The sequence below is a fragment of the Macrobrachium nipponense genome, chromosome 2, assembly GCF_015104395.2.
Source record: "Macrobrachium nipponense isolate FS-2020 chromosome 2, ASM1510439v2, whole genome shotgun sequence".
In the NCBI taxonomy this organism is placed as follows: domain Eukaryota; kingdom Metazoa; phylum Arthropoda; class Malacostraca; order Decapoda; family Palaemonidae; genus Macrobrachium; species Macrobrachium nipponense.
Window position 1 is genome coordinate 90,636,768 of NC_087201.1, and position 14,069 is coordinate 90,650,836.

The 14,069-nt window shown below is 49.8% G+C and overlaps 1 protein-coding gene across 1 annotated transcript in view; it reads right to left on the minus strand.

The window, feature by feature from the left end:
• Positions 1–12,153, minus strand: part of LOC135220773 (protein arginine N-methyltransferase 9-like) — a 140,387-nt gene extending 128,234 nt beyond the window's left edge. The window contains exon 1 of the mRNA XM_064258242.1: positions 11,850–12,153. The gene's annotated coding sequence lies outside the window, so the exon portion shown is untranslated. The remainder of the gene's footprint in view (positions 1–11,849) is intronic.
• Positions 12,154–14,069: the final 1,916 nt, after the last annotated feature.

Below are 14,069 nucleotides of genomic sequence, written 5' to 3' on the forward strand. Positions count from 1 at the left end.
CAACACTAGGTCTGGGTTCTGTGTTCTTAGAGAGATCCCTTTGTTCTCTTCCAGAGGTAGCAACCACCACTGAAGGTGTGACTTTATCTCCACTGGAATGGGAAAAACGTCCGACAGTTGTCCGGTTTTCCAGCTCCAAGACCTCTTGAGGAAGAATTGAAGCGGACGTAAATGAAGTCTTCCTAGAGGGAAGAATTGTTCTAGCGAGGAAAGAGTCCCCAGAAGGCTCAACCCATTCCCTCGCCGACGTTTGTTGCTTCTCTAAGAAGAGAGAGATTATCCGCAAACCTTTTGCGGTTCTCTCTTGCGAAGGAAAAACTCGAAAACCCCGAGAATCCATCCGAATCCCCAGATAGACTAGGTCTTGTCTGGGGGTCAGCTGAGACTTCTCGAGGTTCACAAGCAATCCCAACGCTTTGATCAAATCCAGAGTTAACTTTAGGTCCTCCAAGCACTGTCTCTCCGATCTGGCCCTGATGAGCCAGTCGTCTAGATACATAGAGACATTCACTCCTTTGAGGTGAAGAAACCTCGCCACAATTCTTCATCAGGCTTGTGAGACCTGAGGAGCTGTGGACAGGCCGAAACACAAGGCTCTGAACTGAAAGATCCTTCCCCCCGTCATGAAACGGAGGTACTTCTTCGATGAAGGGTGGATCGGGACGTGAAAGTAGGCGTCCTGGAGATCTAGAGACACCATCCAATCTCCTTGTCGTAATGACGCTAGGACTGAAGCAGAAGTCTCCATGGAGAACTTCTCCTTCTGAACAAATTTGTTCAGAGAGCTGACGTCCAGTACTGGTCTCCAGCCTCCCGAGGCTTTCGCAACCAGAAAAAGGCGATTGTAAAACCTGGGGACCCGTGTTGATCCCGTACCAATTCTATCGCTCTCTCTGTCCCACATTTGTTCCACCATCGATCGAAGAGTATCCCTCAGACACAGGGATCCTTGTATTTGGCTGATAGTTCCCTTGGTATTGACGTTAGGGGAGGAGTGTTTCAGGAAAGGGATACGATATCCCCTCCTTAAGATCGCCAAAGATGACGCTTCTGCATTTATCAGTGTCCAGGCTTCCACAAATCCCAGGAGCCTGGCACCTACTGGTGCTTGGAGGAGAGAATCTTCATTTTCCCTTCTTAAAGGGACGAAAAGCAGATCTACCTCTCTTCTCTGTAGCCTTCCTCCTTGTGGAAGGTCTGGAGGTCGGACCACCTCGAAAGGGCTGCACCGTTGTACTGGGTCTTTTCTTGTCCGATGCAGCAACAGGTTTCTTCCTTGCTGACTGCGTCAGCAGATCCTGAGTTGCCTTCTCAGTTAAAGAATGTGCAATGTCCTTTACTAACTGAGAAGGGAACAAAAAGTCAGATAGAGGCGCATATAGAAGTGCCGCTCTCTGAGCATGAGAGACTGCCTTTGTTAAGAAGGCGCCATATACAGTCCTTTTCTTTAAAAGACCTGCCCCAAACAAAGAGGAAATCTCAAAGAAAGATCCATCCTGTACCGCCTTGTCAATACAAGACAATATGCATAACAGGGCTTCAGGTTCGATTCCTTCCGAATCATGAGCTTTCTTGGACATCACCCCAAGGGACCAATCTAAGAAGTTAAAAACTTCCAATACACGAAAGAGTCCCTTGAGGAGATGATCCAGTTCCGAAATTCCCCACGTAAATCCGTACAGAATTGAGACTTTGACGCCTTGAAGCGTCAACCAAAGTCGAAAAATCTGTTTCGGTTGTAGAAGGGAGAGCAATACCCATATTTTCTCCCGTCTGATACCAAATGCCTCTTTTCCCAGCTAATCTTGCTGGAGGCATGCAGAAGACTGTCCTCACTAAGTCTTTCTTAGACTTCATCCATGAGTCTAAGGAATGTAATGCTCTCTTCATCGATATGGTGGGTTTCATTTTTAGAAAAGACGAAGGCTTCTTCGTCTTAGCACTGGAAAAGAGCGAGCGAGGAGAAGGAGGAGCGGCAGGCGTCAACTCGTCTCCGTACTCCTCAAGAAGTAGGGTAGTCAACACCTTATAGTTAGACAGACCCTCTCTTCCACTATGTTCGTCATCCGAGTTTTCCTCCAACTCGGGATCTACAAGCGTCTCCGCTCTCCTTTCCGAACATTCTTCTTGCGGAGACAAACTCCTAACAGGAGAGGGGCTAAGGGAATGATAATCCTTCCTCTTTCCCGCTCTAAAAGTCTTGGAAGGCGTCATAAGCTTCGGCTTCTCTAGAATTTTAGAAGACTCTTCATGCTTACATGACGCTTCCCGTTCACCAAGCGTCATGGATGACGTCTTTTGCTGACGTCTCGATGACGCTTCGCGCTTGGAAAGAAACGCTCCGCTCTCCAAAGGCGTCCTACTTGACGTCATAATATTGGACGGAGCGTCATGTCCTATGCTCCGTTTCCAATGACGCTTCGCGTCTAACAGACGTCTTACGTCTCTCTGGCGTTACGAAACCACCAAACTCTCGTAAGCACCTGTTCTCGCTCTCGCACTAGACGCTTCTGTAAGACGTTTAGGAGCCGTTTCCCGTCTGTATGACGCTTGACGTTGAACAGGTCAAGAGAGGACGAGAAACTTCTTAATTGGAAGCGTCACGTCCTTCCGACGTGGCGCTAAAACTCCCACTAGAGATGACAGTTGCTCTTGCACTGCTATAATGATCTTTCTTGACGCTTCTTCCACGTCCAGTGCATGACGTCTTTCGTCATCACTCGGTGGAGAAGAGGAAAGGGTACTTCCGCGTACACTTCAGGTGACGCTGACGCCCCCTTCGCTTTCTTGCTAGAAGACGGAGCGTCATCTGAGAAACGTTCTGGACTAGAATCCATGTCAGGCGTCATATGACGCTTCAGCGGTCTCGACAAGTTCGATTCCTTCCACCCTCGTTTAGGTGAGGGAGAGGGAGAGGACGAGAAACACTCGCGAAGGACGCTTTTTCTAAAGCGCCCTTGAGCCGCCTGCAACGAAGCAGAGCTAGCTGAAGGGACGTCTGACCGTTGGGGATTCCCCACAACCTCCTTAAGGCTTTCGACTTTCCTTCTCCTCTGGGCTCGTGAGCTTGGAAGAGGTCTAGGCCTGGGAGCGTCGCAGGGACGATCAAACGCCCCCTCCACAACACTGGGAGACAACTCACTTCATTGTAATGCTCACTTTCACTAGCCTTACCTTTGAAGTCAGCCATCTTGGACTTCATGTCTCTAATTGTAGCTTTCAGATTGGCGATTTCCGATGCCGAATCCGAAAAAGCACTCTGAGAATGAGATACATAGGGAGAATCTACATCAGTAGGAATAGAAATATCAGTGAAAGGCTCAATAGGCCTTGAACTCACACCTTTCAATCGTCTAATTCTATCCCTCTCTAACTTCTTCAAATAAGAAGTCAAAGTCTTCCACTCTTCTGCATTCAATCCCTCGCATTCCTTACAAGTATTAATAGCAGAACACTGAAACCCCCTACATTTACGGCATACAGTGTGAGGATCAACCGAAGCTTTCGGTATCCTCACCCTGCAGCCTACATTCACACATTCTCACACTCACATTAGAATCAGACATAACTGAGAAAAAATCCAAAAAGAGTTATTCCAAAAACAGTCCACTGTAGCGAATGCCAAAACACGATCCAAATACGTCACCAAAAAGCCGAAAAACGATGATCAAAGGTTGAAAAATGAATCTAAGTCAGGAGGTAATAACAACAATGTTGATACCACCGGCGACAGAGAAAATATGATAGAAAACGGGGATGGTTCCTAGTCCTGCCACCCAGGGCAGGCCGGTAGATCACCTGACCTACCTGTAGCGAGTGGCGCGAAATTTGAATTTCTGTCGGGGACGACGGAGTCTTAGCTATGTATATATCTGACAGGTAAGTTGATTGTATGAAAATGCAATTTACTACAAATTGTGATTTGTTCCAACACATAATATAAACCATCGGTCCTTTACATATGGAAGACTCACTTATTGGTGGGTGGAATCTGAGTCTTATGAACAGACTGGTGTTCGTCCGGCCTTGGTTCCCTCCCTAGTCATAAGAGCAGAGGGAGGGATCCTAGCCTCTGTCCAACTGATCAGAGTGTGCACTGTGGGATCAATGGTCAGACCTCTGGACAAAATTCATAAGAAGGAGGCAAGCGTGCCTCTTATGAATAGCAAGCAAGAGCTAGATCCTACACAAGAGCCAATATAAAGTGTTGGCTTTGTCTCTTGTATGCGTCCACTCCCCCCCTTGTAAGAGAAGTGGCGGATAAACGCTTCCATCCCTAATGAAAGGGATAGAATGGGGCTCAGTCATGTAGCTTACCTGCATCAACATCCTATCCAGCGTGGTGACGACCGCCAACCTATGCCCACTGGGAGAAGGAAGAAAAGAGGAAGCAGAGAAGCCAGTCACACTCTCATTCACTCTTCCATTCATACTGTCTCACAAGGATGAGGTGCTATCTTGTCCGGCACGGGAGCTGGGTAAGCTACACAACTTGTTCAGCAGCCACCACGGGTCCCAAGGAAAAAGTGTCCAAGGACCTGTGGACGATATCCAGAAGGTAGGTGGTGGTGAAGGTGGTCTGGTTGGCCCAAACCCCTGCCTTCATTACCTGTGCCACGGACAAGTTCTTGCGGAATGGAAGGGTTGGACCAATACCTCTTACTTCATGGGCTCTCATACGAAGGGTACTGGTGTTGTCACTCCTGTCTGAAGAGTACGCATCCCAGATTACCTCATGAAGCCAGAAAGAAATAGTGTTCTAGGACACTTCTTTCTCGGTAACCCCAGTGCTAACGAAGAGGCGTCGACACTCAGGCCTGAGGTAAGGAGTTCTCTTCAGATAGCACTATAGCACCCTCACAGGACAAAGCAGCATCTCATTTGCATCATTGTTGGTGAAGTCTTTCAGGGAGGGGATCATGAAGGACTCGAACCGGTCGTCAGGGACCAAAGGGTTCTGAGTCTTCGCTAGGAAGTCCGGTGCAAAATCGAGCGTCACCGATCCCCATCCCCTCGAGTGCTTAACATCAAAGGAAAGACCATGAGGTTCCCCTACTCTCTTCGCCAATGCCAGGGCCAGCAGAAAGACAGTCTTGAGGGTCAGATCCCTGTCTGACGACTCACAGAGCGGCTCGAAAGGTCTGCGAGTCAAGCTCATAAGTACGAGAGTCACATCCCACCCGGGGGGCCTGAGTTCCCTGGGTGGGCAAGACCTCTCGAAGCTCTTCATCAGGGGTGAGACAGAGAGGAGCTTCTCTCGGCAAAGGAAGACTAGGAAATCTGCTACCTGCTGAAGAGCGCCTCTAAGTGGAGAGAGACCCCATCCACGACACCAACCGCAGAAGACGGACAACTTCCCCTGGTACACTGCTGCAGAGGACTGTCTGAGGTACCCTGCCATCTCTGTTGCTGCTCGGTGAGAAAAGCCTCTCACCCACAAGAGATGGTGGATAACCACCAGCCATGAAGACACAGGGACTGAACTGCTCAGTGGTACCATTCCACGTGTGGTTGGCACAGGGGGTTGTGCCAGGGGGGAATCTCTCGCGGTGCCTCGGAGGGAAGAGCCAGCAGGTCCGGATACCAAACGGCCTGAGGCCATTTGGGTGCCACCAGAATCATCCGAAGATTGTTGGTGACCAGCACCCTACTGATCACCTTGCGAATCAGGCAGAAAGGGGGAAAGGTGTAGACGAGGAGGTTGTCCCACGGGTGTTGAAACGTGTCCTCTGCAGCTGCCCATGGGTCCGGCACAACTGAGAAGAAAACCTCGAGTTTTCTGTTGTGCTGGGTGGGAAACAGATCCACGACTGGACGCCCCCACAGGTCGAAGAGCCTTTCCACCATGCCTGGGTGAAGAGAACATTCAGTCCCAATCACCTGATTCCAACGGCTGAGCTTGTTCGCCACTGTTCCTCTTGCCTGGAATGTATCTGGCTGACAGCTACTGCCCACTCGTGCACCTGCATCGTCAACTGGTGCAACAGGAAGGACACCAGGCCCCCGTTTATTGACGTATACCACTACCGTGGTATTGTCGCTCATCAACACCACTAAGTGTCCCATCATTCATTCCTGGAACTCTTGGAGTGTGAGGAACGCTTCCTAGAGCTCCAGGACGTTGATGTGAAAGTGCTTGTCGTGATGGTCCCACACACCTGAAACCAGCAACTCTCCCAGGTGTGCGCCCCAACCCTCGGTCGATGCGTCTCCAGAGGGGGAGTGCGGAGAGGCACTCCTATTAAGAGATTCCTGTCGTCCAGCCACCAGGCTAGGTCCTGCCTCACCTCCTCCATGAGAAGGACGGGGAGGTATGGCGGGTCTCTTGCCTGTGACCAACACTCCTTTACCCTCCACTGAAGAGACCGCAGGTGAAGACGCCCATGAGGAACTAACTTCTCTAGAGATGACAGGTGACCGATCACAACCTGCCACTGCTGAGCTGACTGTTCCTGTCGAGGCAGGAACCATCTAGCTGCCTCCCTGAACCTGCTGATCCGCGAGTCTGCGGGGAAGACTCGCCCTGCTACCGAGTCAATCAGTATGCCCAGGCACTTCATCCTCTGCTTGGGCTCGAGATCTGACTTCTCGAAGTTCACCACGATCCCCCAGATCACGGCAGAATCCGAGTCGTCGATCCCAGTCCTGCAGCAACTGCGACCGGGAGCTCGCCAGGACCAGCCAATCATCGAGATACCTCAAGAGACGTATCCCGACCGAATGGGCCCAAGCTGACACCAGTGTGAACACTCACATGAACACCTGTGGGGCGGTTGAGAGACCGAAACAAAGTGCCCTGAATTGGTACACCGTCCGTCGAGGATGAGGCGGAGGTACTTCCTGGAGGACTGGTGGATGGGTATTTGGAAATACGCATCCTTCAGGTCCACCAAAAGAATGAAGTCGTTCTCCCTGATGGAATCGAGCACGGAGCGTGCGGTTTCCATCGTGAACCGAGTCTGGCAAACAAATAGGTTGAAGGGAGAGAGATCTATCACCAGGCGCCAGCCCCCCAATGACTTCTCCACCAGGAAAAGTCGGCTGTAGAAGCCCGGCGACTGATCTTGGACGATCTCCATAGCTCGCTTGCTTGGCATGGCCACCACTTCTTGCCGAAGTGCTACGTCCCTGGCAGAACCGGGAACATATGTCTATAGATGGACCGGGTGTGAAGTGAGAAGTGGCCGCGACTCGAAGGGTAGTAGATATCCCTCCCGAAGGGCATCCACTATCCATGTCTCTGCTCCGTAGCGCTGCCAAGTTGCCCAATGCCTCGCCAGCAACCCCCCACTTCCGGCAGTAGGTGAGGGGGAACGCCTAGCGTTTCCCCTTCTTCGACTTCCTCTTCACGGATCCTCCTCGGGAGGAGGGCTGATGCTCGTTCCTTACAGAACAAGTCAAAGGCTGGGTCTTTCCTCTCGGCCTTGACAAGGAAGACGTCTTGACCGCAGAGGAAGAGCTAGCCAAGCTACGAGGCTTGGCCGCAGTGACTCAAGACTACCCAGAAGCCTTCAAGACTGCCTGGTGTACTAGGCGGTCACTGTCTTCAGTGCGCCGCTGTTCCACCACAGTGTCCATCATCTCTCTAGGGAAGAAAGGAGGAACCCAGCGACGGTCTGTTTCTAAGACCCAGCGCTGCCTCATGCCCTGCCGACCTGGTCACTCGAGCGAGGACTGCGTCCCAACGTCTCAGTACCAGGTTGGCCCACAGGTTGGCCGTCTGGTGGGCGAGGTAGGAAATGGCCCTGCCTCCAGACTGACAGTCTCCCAAACACCGGGTCCCCTTTGGGAATGACGTGTCCCAAGGAGGCTGCGACTCTGGACATTGTGAGGGACCACACATCCAGCCAGGAGACTGCTTGGAATGCTGCCATGGCAGTTGCTTCCAAGGCCTGTGCCTCTTGCTGGGAGAACCAGACATTCTTGGACAGCAGGTGATGGAGAGGCACACCCAGAGTTAGCCTAGCTATCTCCGGGTTAACGTGCTTGGGGGGCAGCGGGTCCTCCGTTGCACGTAGAAATGCCGCTGTCGTGGTAGAGGAGGGGGAAGTAGCTTGGTCGACCTGCCGGACCTAAGCAATCCCTCCTGTCCGGAGACGAGAGAGTTCACTTGGCCCAGCACACTGTCGGCCAAGGAGGACAGGGACAGACCCTTCTAAGGCCACCAGAATGACTCCAGCCTCAATGGAGGCTCGGAGGGAGGGAGCACCGATCCTTCCCCGAGGAGATGGACCGTCAAATCCATCTAGGGAGAACACCTCCCGAGATCCTCCTCCTTCCCCAGGAGGAACCACGTCAGATCCCTCGTGGTCTCCTCCAACCACTTGGACGTACAACCTGCTCGGTCCCAAGACCGTGCCAGGCTCGTAGGCCCTCATGTCGGGACCGTGAGAAGCGCACTCCTCACGGTCACTCCTAATCGCCTTGCTACTCCCAGTGGGAGCGACAGTCGGGAGACCGGTAGAGTCCACTGGCGCGGTGGGAGCATGCACCATCCTCTCGACACGTCACGGTACCTGGCCCAGCCGAGACTGGGCCTGGTGACCAAGGGGACCTCTTCCTAGCCTCAGCCCATGGACGATCCAATGGGACCGTCACGTCAACCCTAGGAACCGGGGGATCGCCGGTCTGGCGGGAGTCTTCCTCTCCGTGCCTGGGTACTGCCGGTGAGCAGGCTCAGCAGTCTGGACCCTGGCCGTATACTCGATACCGCTCACGAGCGAGCGGCTGAGATGGTTCCCGGTGCAGAGGCAGAGCCTCTGGCACCAGGAGAAGAGGTACCAGCGGTAACCGATACCCCTCCAGTCCCCGTCTTCTTCTTCCTTGCGGAAGGAGAGACGGGCCCCGTTCCCGAAGGAACAGGAGGACCAGAGGAAGTACCAACTGCCCCACCGGAGTGGGGCAGACCCTTAGAAGTGTCTGAGCGAGACTTCTTAGGGGGGAGGAGGCCACCTTCTTCTTTCTCGGCTGTGGGGCCTTGGAAGTCAAAGGGGAAGAGGTGACAGCAGACGGTGACGAAGAAGATGACAACGAAGAAGACGACGACACCTTCCTCTTCTTCCTGGACCTCTTCTTCGTCCAGGATGGAGCTGGGGCAGTTGCCGAAGCAACACGGCCCAGCTGCACCTGTCCGGAGAAACCTGCGGTGGAAGCAGCAACACCACGGGCAGGAACAGACAGCAGGATCTGGAACTGGACCAGCGACGACACGAATTAGTACTGGTGGTCGGTCGAGTGGTGAGCTCTTCGGGCACTTGAAGTCAGGGGCTGGGGCGAGGACTGCAAAACTGGGCAGTGTGGCTGGCTCCTCTCGCAGCGCGAACGACAGCGGGGCCTGCACGGCGGCTGATGGAGTCACTGTCGTCACATGCTGCGTTTATACCAACTGAGGAGGCGCAGCATACCCAGGCGTCGATATGGTCATCATTGTAGACGTTACAGGGCCATGTGTCACCGGAGCGGCCAGGTGGTACAGCAGCCCCTGAATGCTGGGGTGCCCGAAAGGCCCAGCGAGCACCAGACCTGCTCAAGGTCTCCACCTGCAGCAGCAGTCACACCTGAGAGGCATGAGTCGGGTTAGTGGGGGGGGGAGAGTAGTTCCCACCCCGAGTGGACAGAAGACCCCGAGTACAACTGAAGGTTGGGGTACCGCGCCCCCTCCTCTGTGCTCGACAGGTCAAGCAAAGAGGCGGAACAAGACACGTCGCCCGAAGGGCAAGGAGCCATACGAGGGAGCTGGCTAGGAGGGAGGAAAGAAGAAGACGTGTCCGTAACCAAAGGTGTCGCTGGAGAGCTTTCCGATGACACCTTGGCTGGTTTACGTGCTTTCTTCCTCCCCTCGTAGCGCCCCCACTGCTCCTCCAACCACAACACACATACATTACAAGTGTGGGTCCGAAAGCATTCTCGCCCTCGGCACCGGGTATATAAAGCATGAGGGTCAACATTCTGTAAGGACCTGAAGGCCCCACACTTACGGCCCTCCACACCAGGGCATGGTCTCCGGCTGGCTTGGTTGGGGGGGGGGGCTCTCCGTCTCGTGGCTTTCCATGGTCACTCACCACAAGATCACAAAAACAATGAAAAAAGGAAGTAAAAGTACTTACAAACACACTCCTAGTACTACAGAAATAGAGTATTCACAAAAGCACGTCGTAATTGAAGGTTGAAAAGCATACGACGATGACAGGCAGTGGTGAAAAACATGTCTGTCTCCAACGGCGGCCGAAAGCAAAGTGGAATGTTTACCTCCAGTCGGGCAGGACACCCGACCATTGTACAAACAGTTACTACCGAACTACCTTGTTCGAAAGCTTACGACTGGTCCAGCTGTCGCTGTAAGTAGATTCCATATGTAAAGGACCAATGGTTTGTATTACGTGTTGGAACAAACAAACCTAACCTTTTCTAGAATGTCATGTCCTGACCTAACCATACCTTAACTTCCTGAACTTACTTAGGGCACTGTGCACCCGCCCTGACCTAGCCAGGGAGGTCTTGTTCCCCCCCCCGAACACCCAGTCCCCCAAGTAACAATATACACTAGAAACAATGGACTAAGCCTCCCTTCAGAGATAGTGTTAGAGCCTGATCCTGTCATGCTGCAAACTACTTCAGTTGTCGTACATTGTTACAGAAGGCCAAACATAAGTACTATACCTACCGTTAAAGCCTGTTACTATGTCATCATCAATTGTCAGTTGGGTCAACCATGGTCAAATAGGATATATACATCTAATGCCATAGATCAGATTATGTTATACCTATTAAATGTGAGATTAAATAAATACTATGTGAATGGAAGGGCCATGTTAGGTTGCATTCCTTCTGAAATGCCTCCCTCAGTTAGTGGGTAGCCTAGACTAGACCATGCAACCTGTCTACATTGGCTTCAGTTACCTAGCTGGTATCAAATAGCTAAGGTGGAAGCTCTGCAGGATGCTAGGGTAGCTGGATAAAAGACTGAGAATTTCTCATTAGGGTAACTGACTGAGGGACAACATAGCGACCACCGATCCCAGAATGTGGTCACCTTCCCAAAAGAGTACCTAGCTAATTCACTGTCTTGAGCATCAGTCAAGAATTGTGGCCCATCCAGGCAGCACACTGAGACCTCTATGCTCCTCTTGAAGTAAGTGCTTTCTCCTAAATTACAAAATAATGTCATAATTTGACCGCTTTTCCGGGAAGTGGCCGTGTTCCACGAGAGATGGGTGCTATGTCGCCACTCAGTCATTTACCCTAGAATTTCTATAAATCTCTCAGTAGTATAGCTATTTCACCTGTACTGCATTACGTAGAAAAATTACATTAAATACCGATATAGCATATTAATGTGGCAGTCTCCTTTACATTTAGGGTAAATGACCGAGCAGCGACATAGCAGCCACTGATCCCAGAATGCAGCCACCCTCCCCAAAAAGGTACTTTAGGCTATAGTACCTATTCATTGCCATACTACTAAGCATCAGTCAAGAGTTGTGACCCATCCAGGCAGCACACAGAGACCTAAATGCTCCTCTCGAAGTACTACTATTAGCAGGTAAGTGTTTTCTCCTAAATTACAATAGGGTAAAATATCACAGCAGGCCAAGCAGGCCACCTACAATCAACGCTAGCCACCCTACGAAAAAGTACATTATAACGCGTCCTGACACCGGAGATGGGCATCAGTCGCGACTTCTTGTTGGTGAAAAACGGAGCTAAAGACCTCTACTCTCCTTTCGAAGTAAGTATTTTCTCCAAAGTTAGAAATTAAGGACAAATTTTAAGATTTAAACAGAGGGTACTGAAAAGGGTGGCTACGGCAGTGGAAATCTCACCAAAACGCTTTAGAAATTTTTACTTACAACTAAAAATGTTTCGAAGATTGACGCTATCTTGATGTTTACGGAGTCGCTTGTGTCAACAAACTTCCCATTTCATGTGCTAAATCTGCACACCACTTGTACCCATAGACGCTGGGGCACTTTCATCACAACAATCGTAAACCCACCTCTTACCAGCACTTATTCGTACTTATTCAAGGGGACTACGGCATTCTTTGCGGCGTTTTGCGCTCTTCAATTGTTTATCAGTGTTGTCAATTGGTATGTGTTTACCCTCCAAACTAGGTATAAGACTTACACAAAACCGGGGAAATAAGTGAAATTAGCGTATCTATTTGTAGTATATAAACATATTAGAGCAATTTTATCATTACTGCATTACTATGACAACTAGAATTCATCGAAACAGTTTGTAAATGCATCGGCGTATGTGTGACGCTCCACTAGATTGGCAACGACGAGCCATTTTTCCTCACGTCGTCTGCTCGTAAGTATACATCCGAAACATTTGTAATTTTTGTTTTTGGGGGTTAATTTGGTTGCAAAAAAGGGATAATGGACATGAATTAAATAAACATTTTGAAGTAGAGTTAAACTAAATATTGAGTAAAGTAAACAATTAAGGGAATAAAGCTTTGCATCTCATAATCAGTGTTGTCGTCTGCTGCTCGTAACTTTGTTTACGGAGTGAGTGCTTAGGAAACACGAACAGCAATGTGGTTCGAGTGCACTGTGGAGTGAATTAAGACCAAAATGTGTATAATTACAATCAAATAAGCACTGTGGAGTTTCAGTTGTGATGGCAGTAAGGATAAAACCACTTTGATTAGCTTACAAGGTAAGAATGAATTTCAGTTTCCCCAACCATTAACCCGGGAATAACAAGTTTCATACTTTCACTAATATAGGCAACAAAATGTTGTTTTATTGTGCTGATTACAACTGCAATCTTGAGTAAGATCAATAAACGTTACATACATACGCTAACATTGTTCAAATGAGTGCTGGGAAGGCTGGGGAAAGATGGTGGCCGTCACTGATGAGAACCGTCCATGCAAAACGTGGCCGCCATATTGGATTTCAAAACTGCCTTGAAAACATATTTTACGAAGAGCTCACATGCTTATTTTAGTTCGTATGGGGCTTTCATATATCACAATATGTTGAAGAAACTTCAGTCTTTTAAATGGTATGCTTAGAGTTGCAATTGTATTCATGTTTCACCAATTAAATATCGAGTGATGAGGGTTGGCCTGTCGTGATATTCTACCCTATAATGGTTATACCAAGGGAGCTAATTCAGGCAATTTTTTGGGAAGTGGCCAGGTTCTGATAGAAGTGGCCGCTAGTTGAGAGAGTGGAAAGTCCATAACAGGAATGAAAGGGGTTGCAGCTATGAGCCTTAGGGACACTGGAAAGGCCCTTGAGTAATGCTGGAGCACTTCTCCACCTGCGCGCAATGGTAGATCTCAAAACAGGTAGGCTAGCTAGGTACTACCTAGTATATATACTACTATGAATCTGTAGGTGCTCCTATTCAAGATTTGTGGCACAAGATTTACCTAGGTAGGTATATACTAGGCTATACCTAGCTACTAGGTAAGTAGCCCAAGTGCCTAGTACCTTACTACCTATAGGCTATTTCCAGTACGTACTAGGTAGGTAGCTATAGGCTACTTACCTACTAGTACCTAGGTAGTAGGTACCTAGCCTATAAGCTAGGTACTACCTACTATCTATCTAGTATAAGCTAGCTACCTAGGTATATACCTACTAGTAGTACCTAGCTATTTAGCCTGGTAGGTAGGCAGGCTAGGTATTACGAGTATTAGCTAGTACCTAGTAGCTATTTACCTAGATCTCGTAAATACCCAGGTACTAGGTAGGCTAGTAGGCTTTAGGCTAGTACCTACCTATCTGAAAGCCTGTGGTGGTCAATGTAGGTATACCTACCTAGCCTATAGTAGGTAACAAACAATTAACTAGAGTAGGTAGGTAGGTAGTAGGTATAGCTACGCCCTCTACAACCAAGGTAACGAAGGAAGCTGTTTTTTATTTCAAGTGTTCACCCCGGGTTAAGTTGTATAGTAGCCTAGGTTTCTTTGTTTGTATTGTGCTTTTACGTTGCATGGAACCAGGTTAAGTTACCCTACAACTTCGGGACTTCCGAAGCCGCAAGTTGGGTCGGGATAGGTACGTCCCTAAATTTCCTCAGTTTTCTTTTTATTGCACATCGAATGG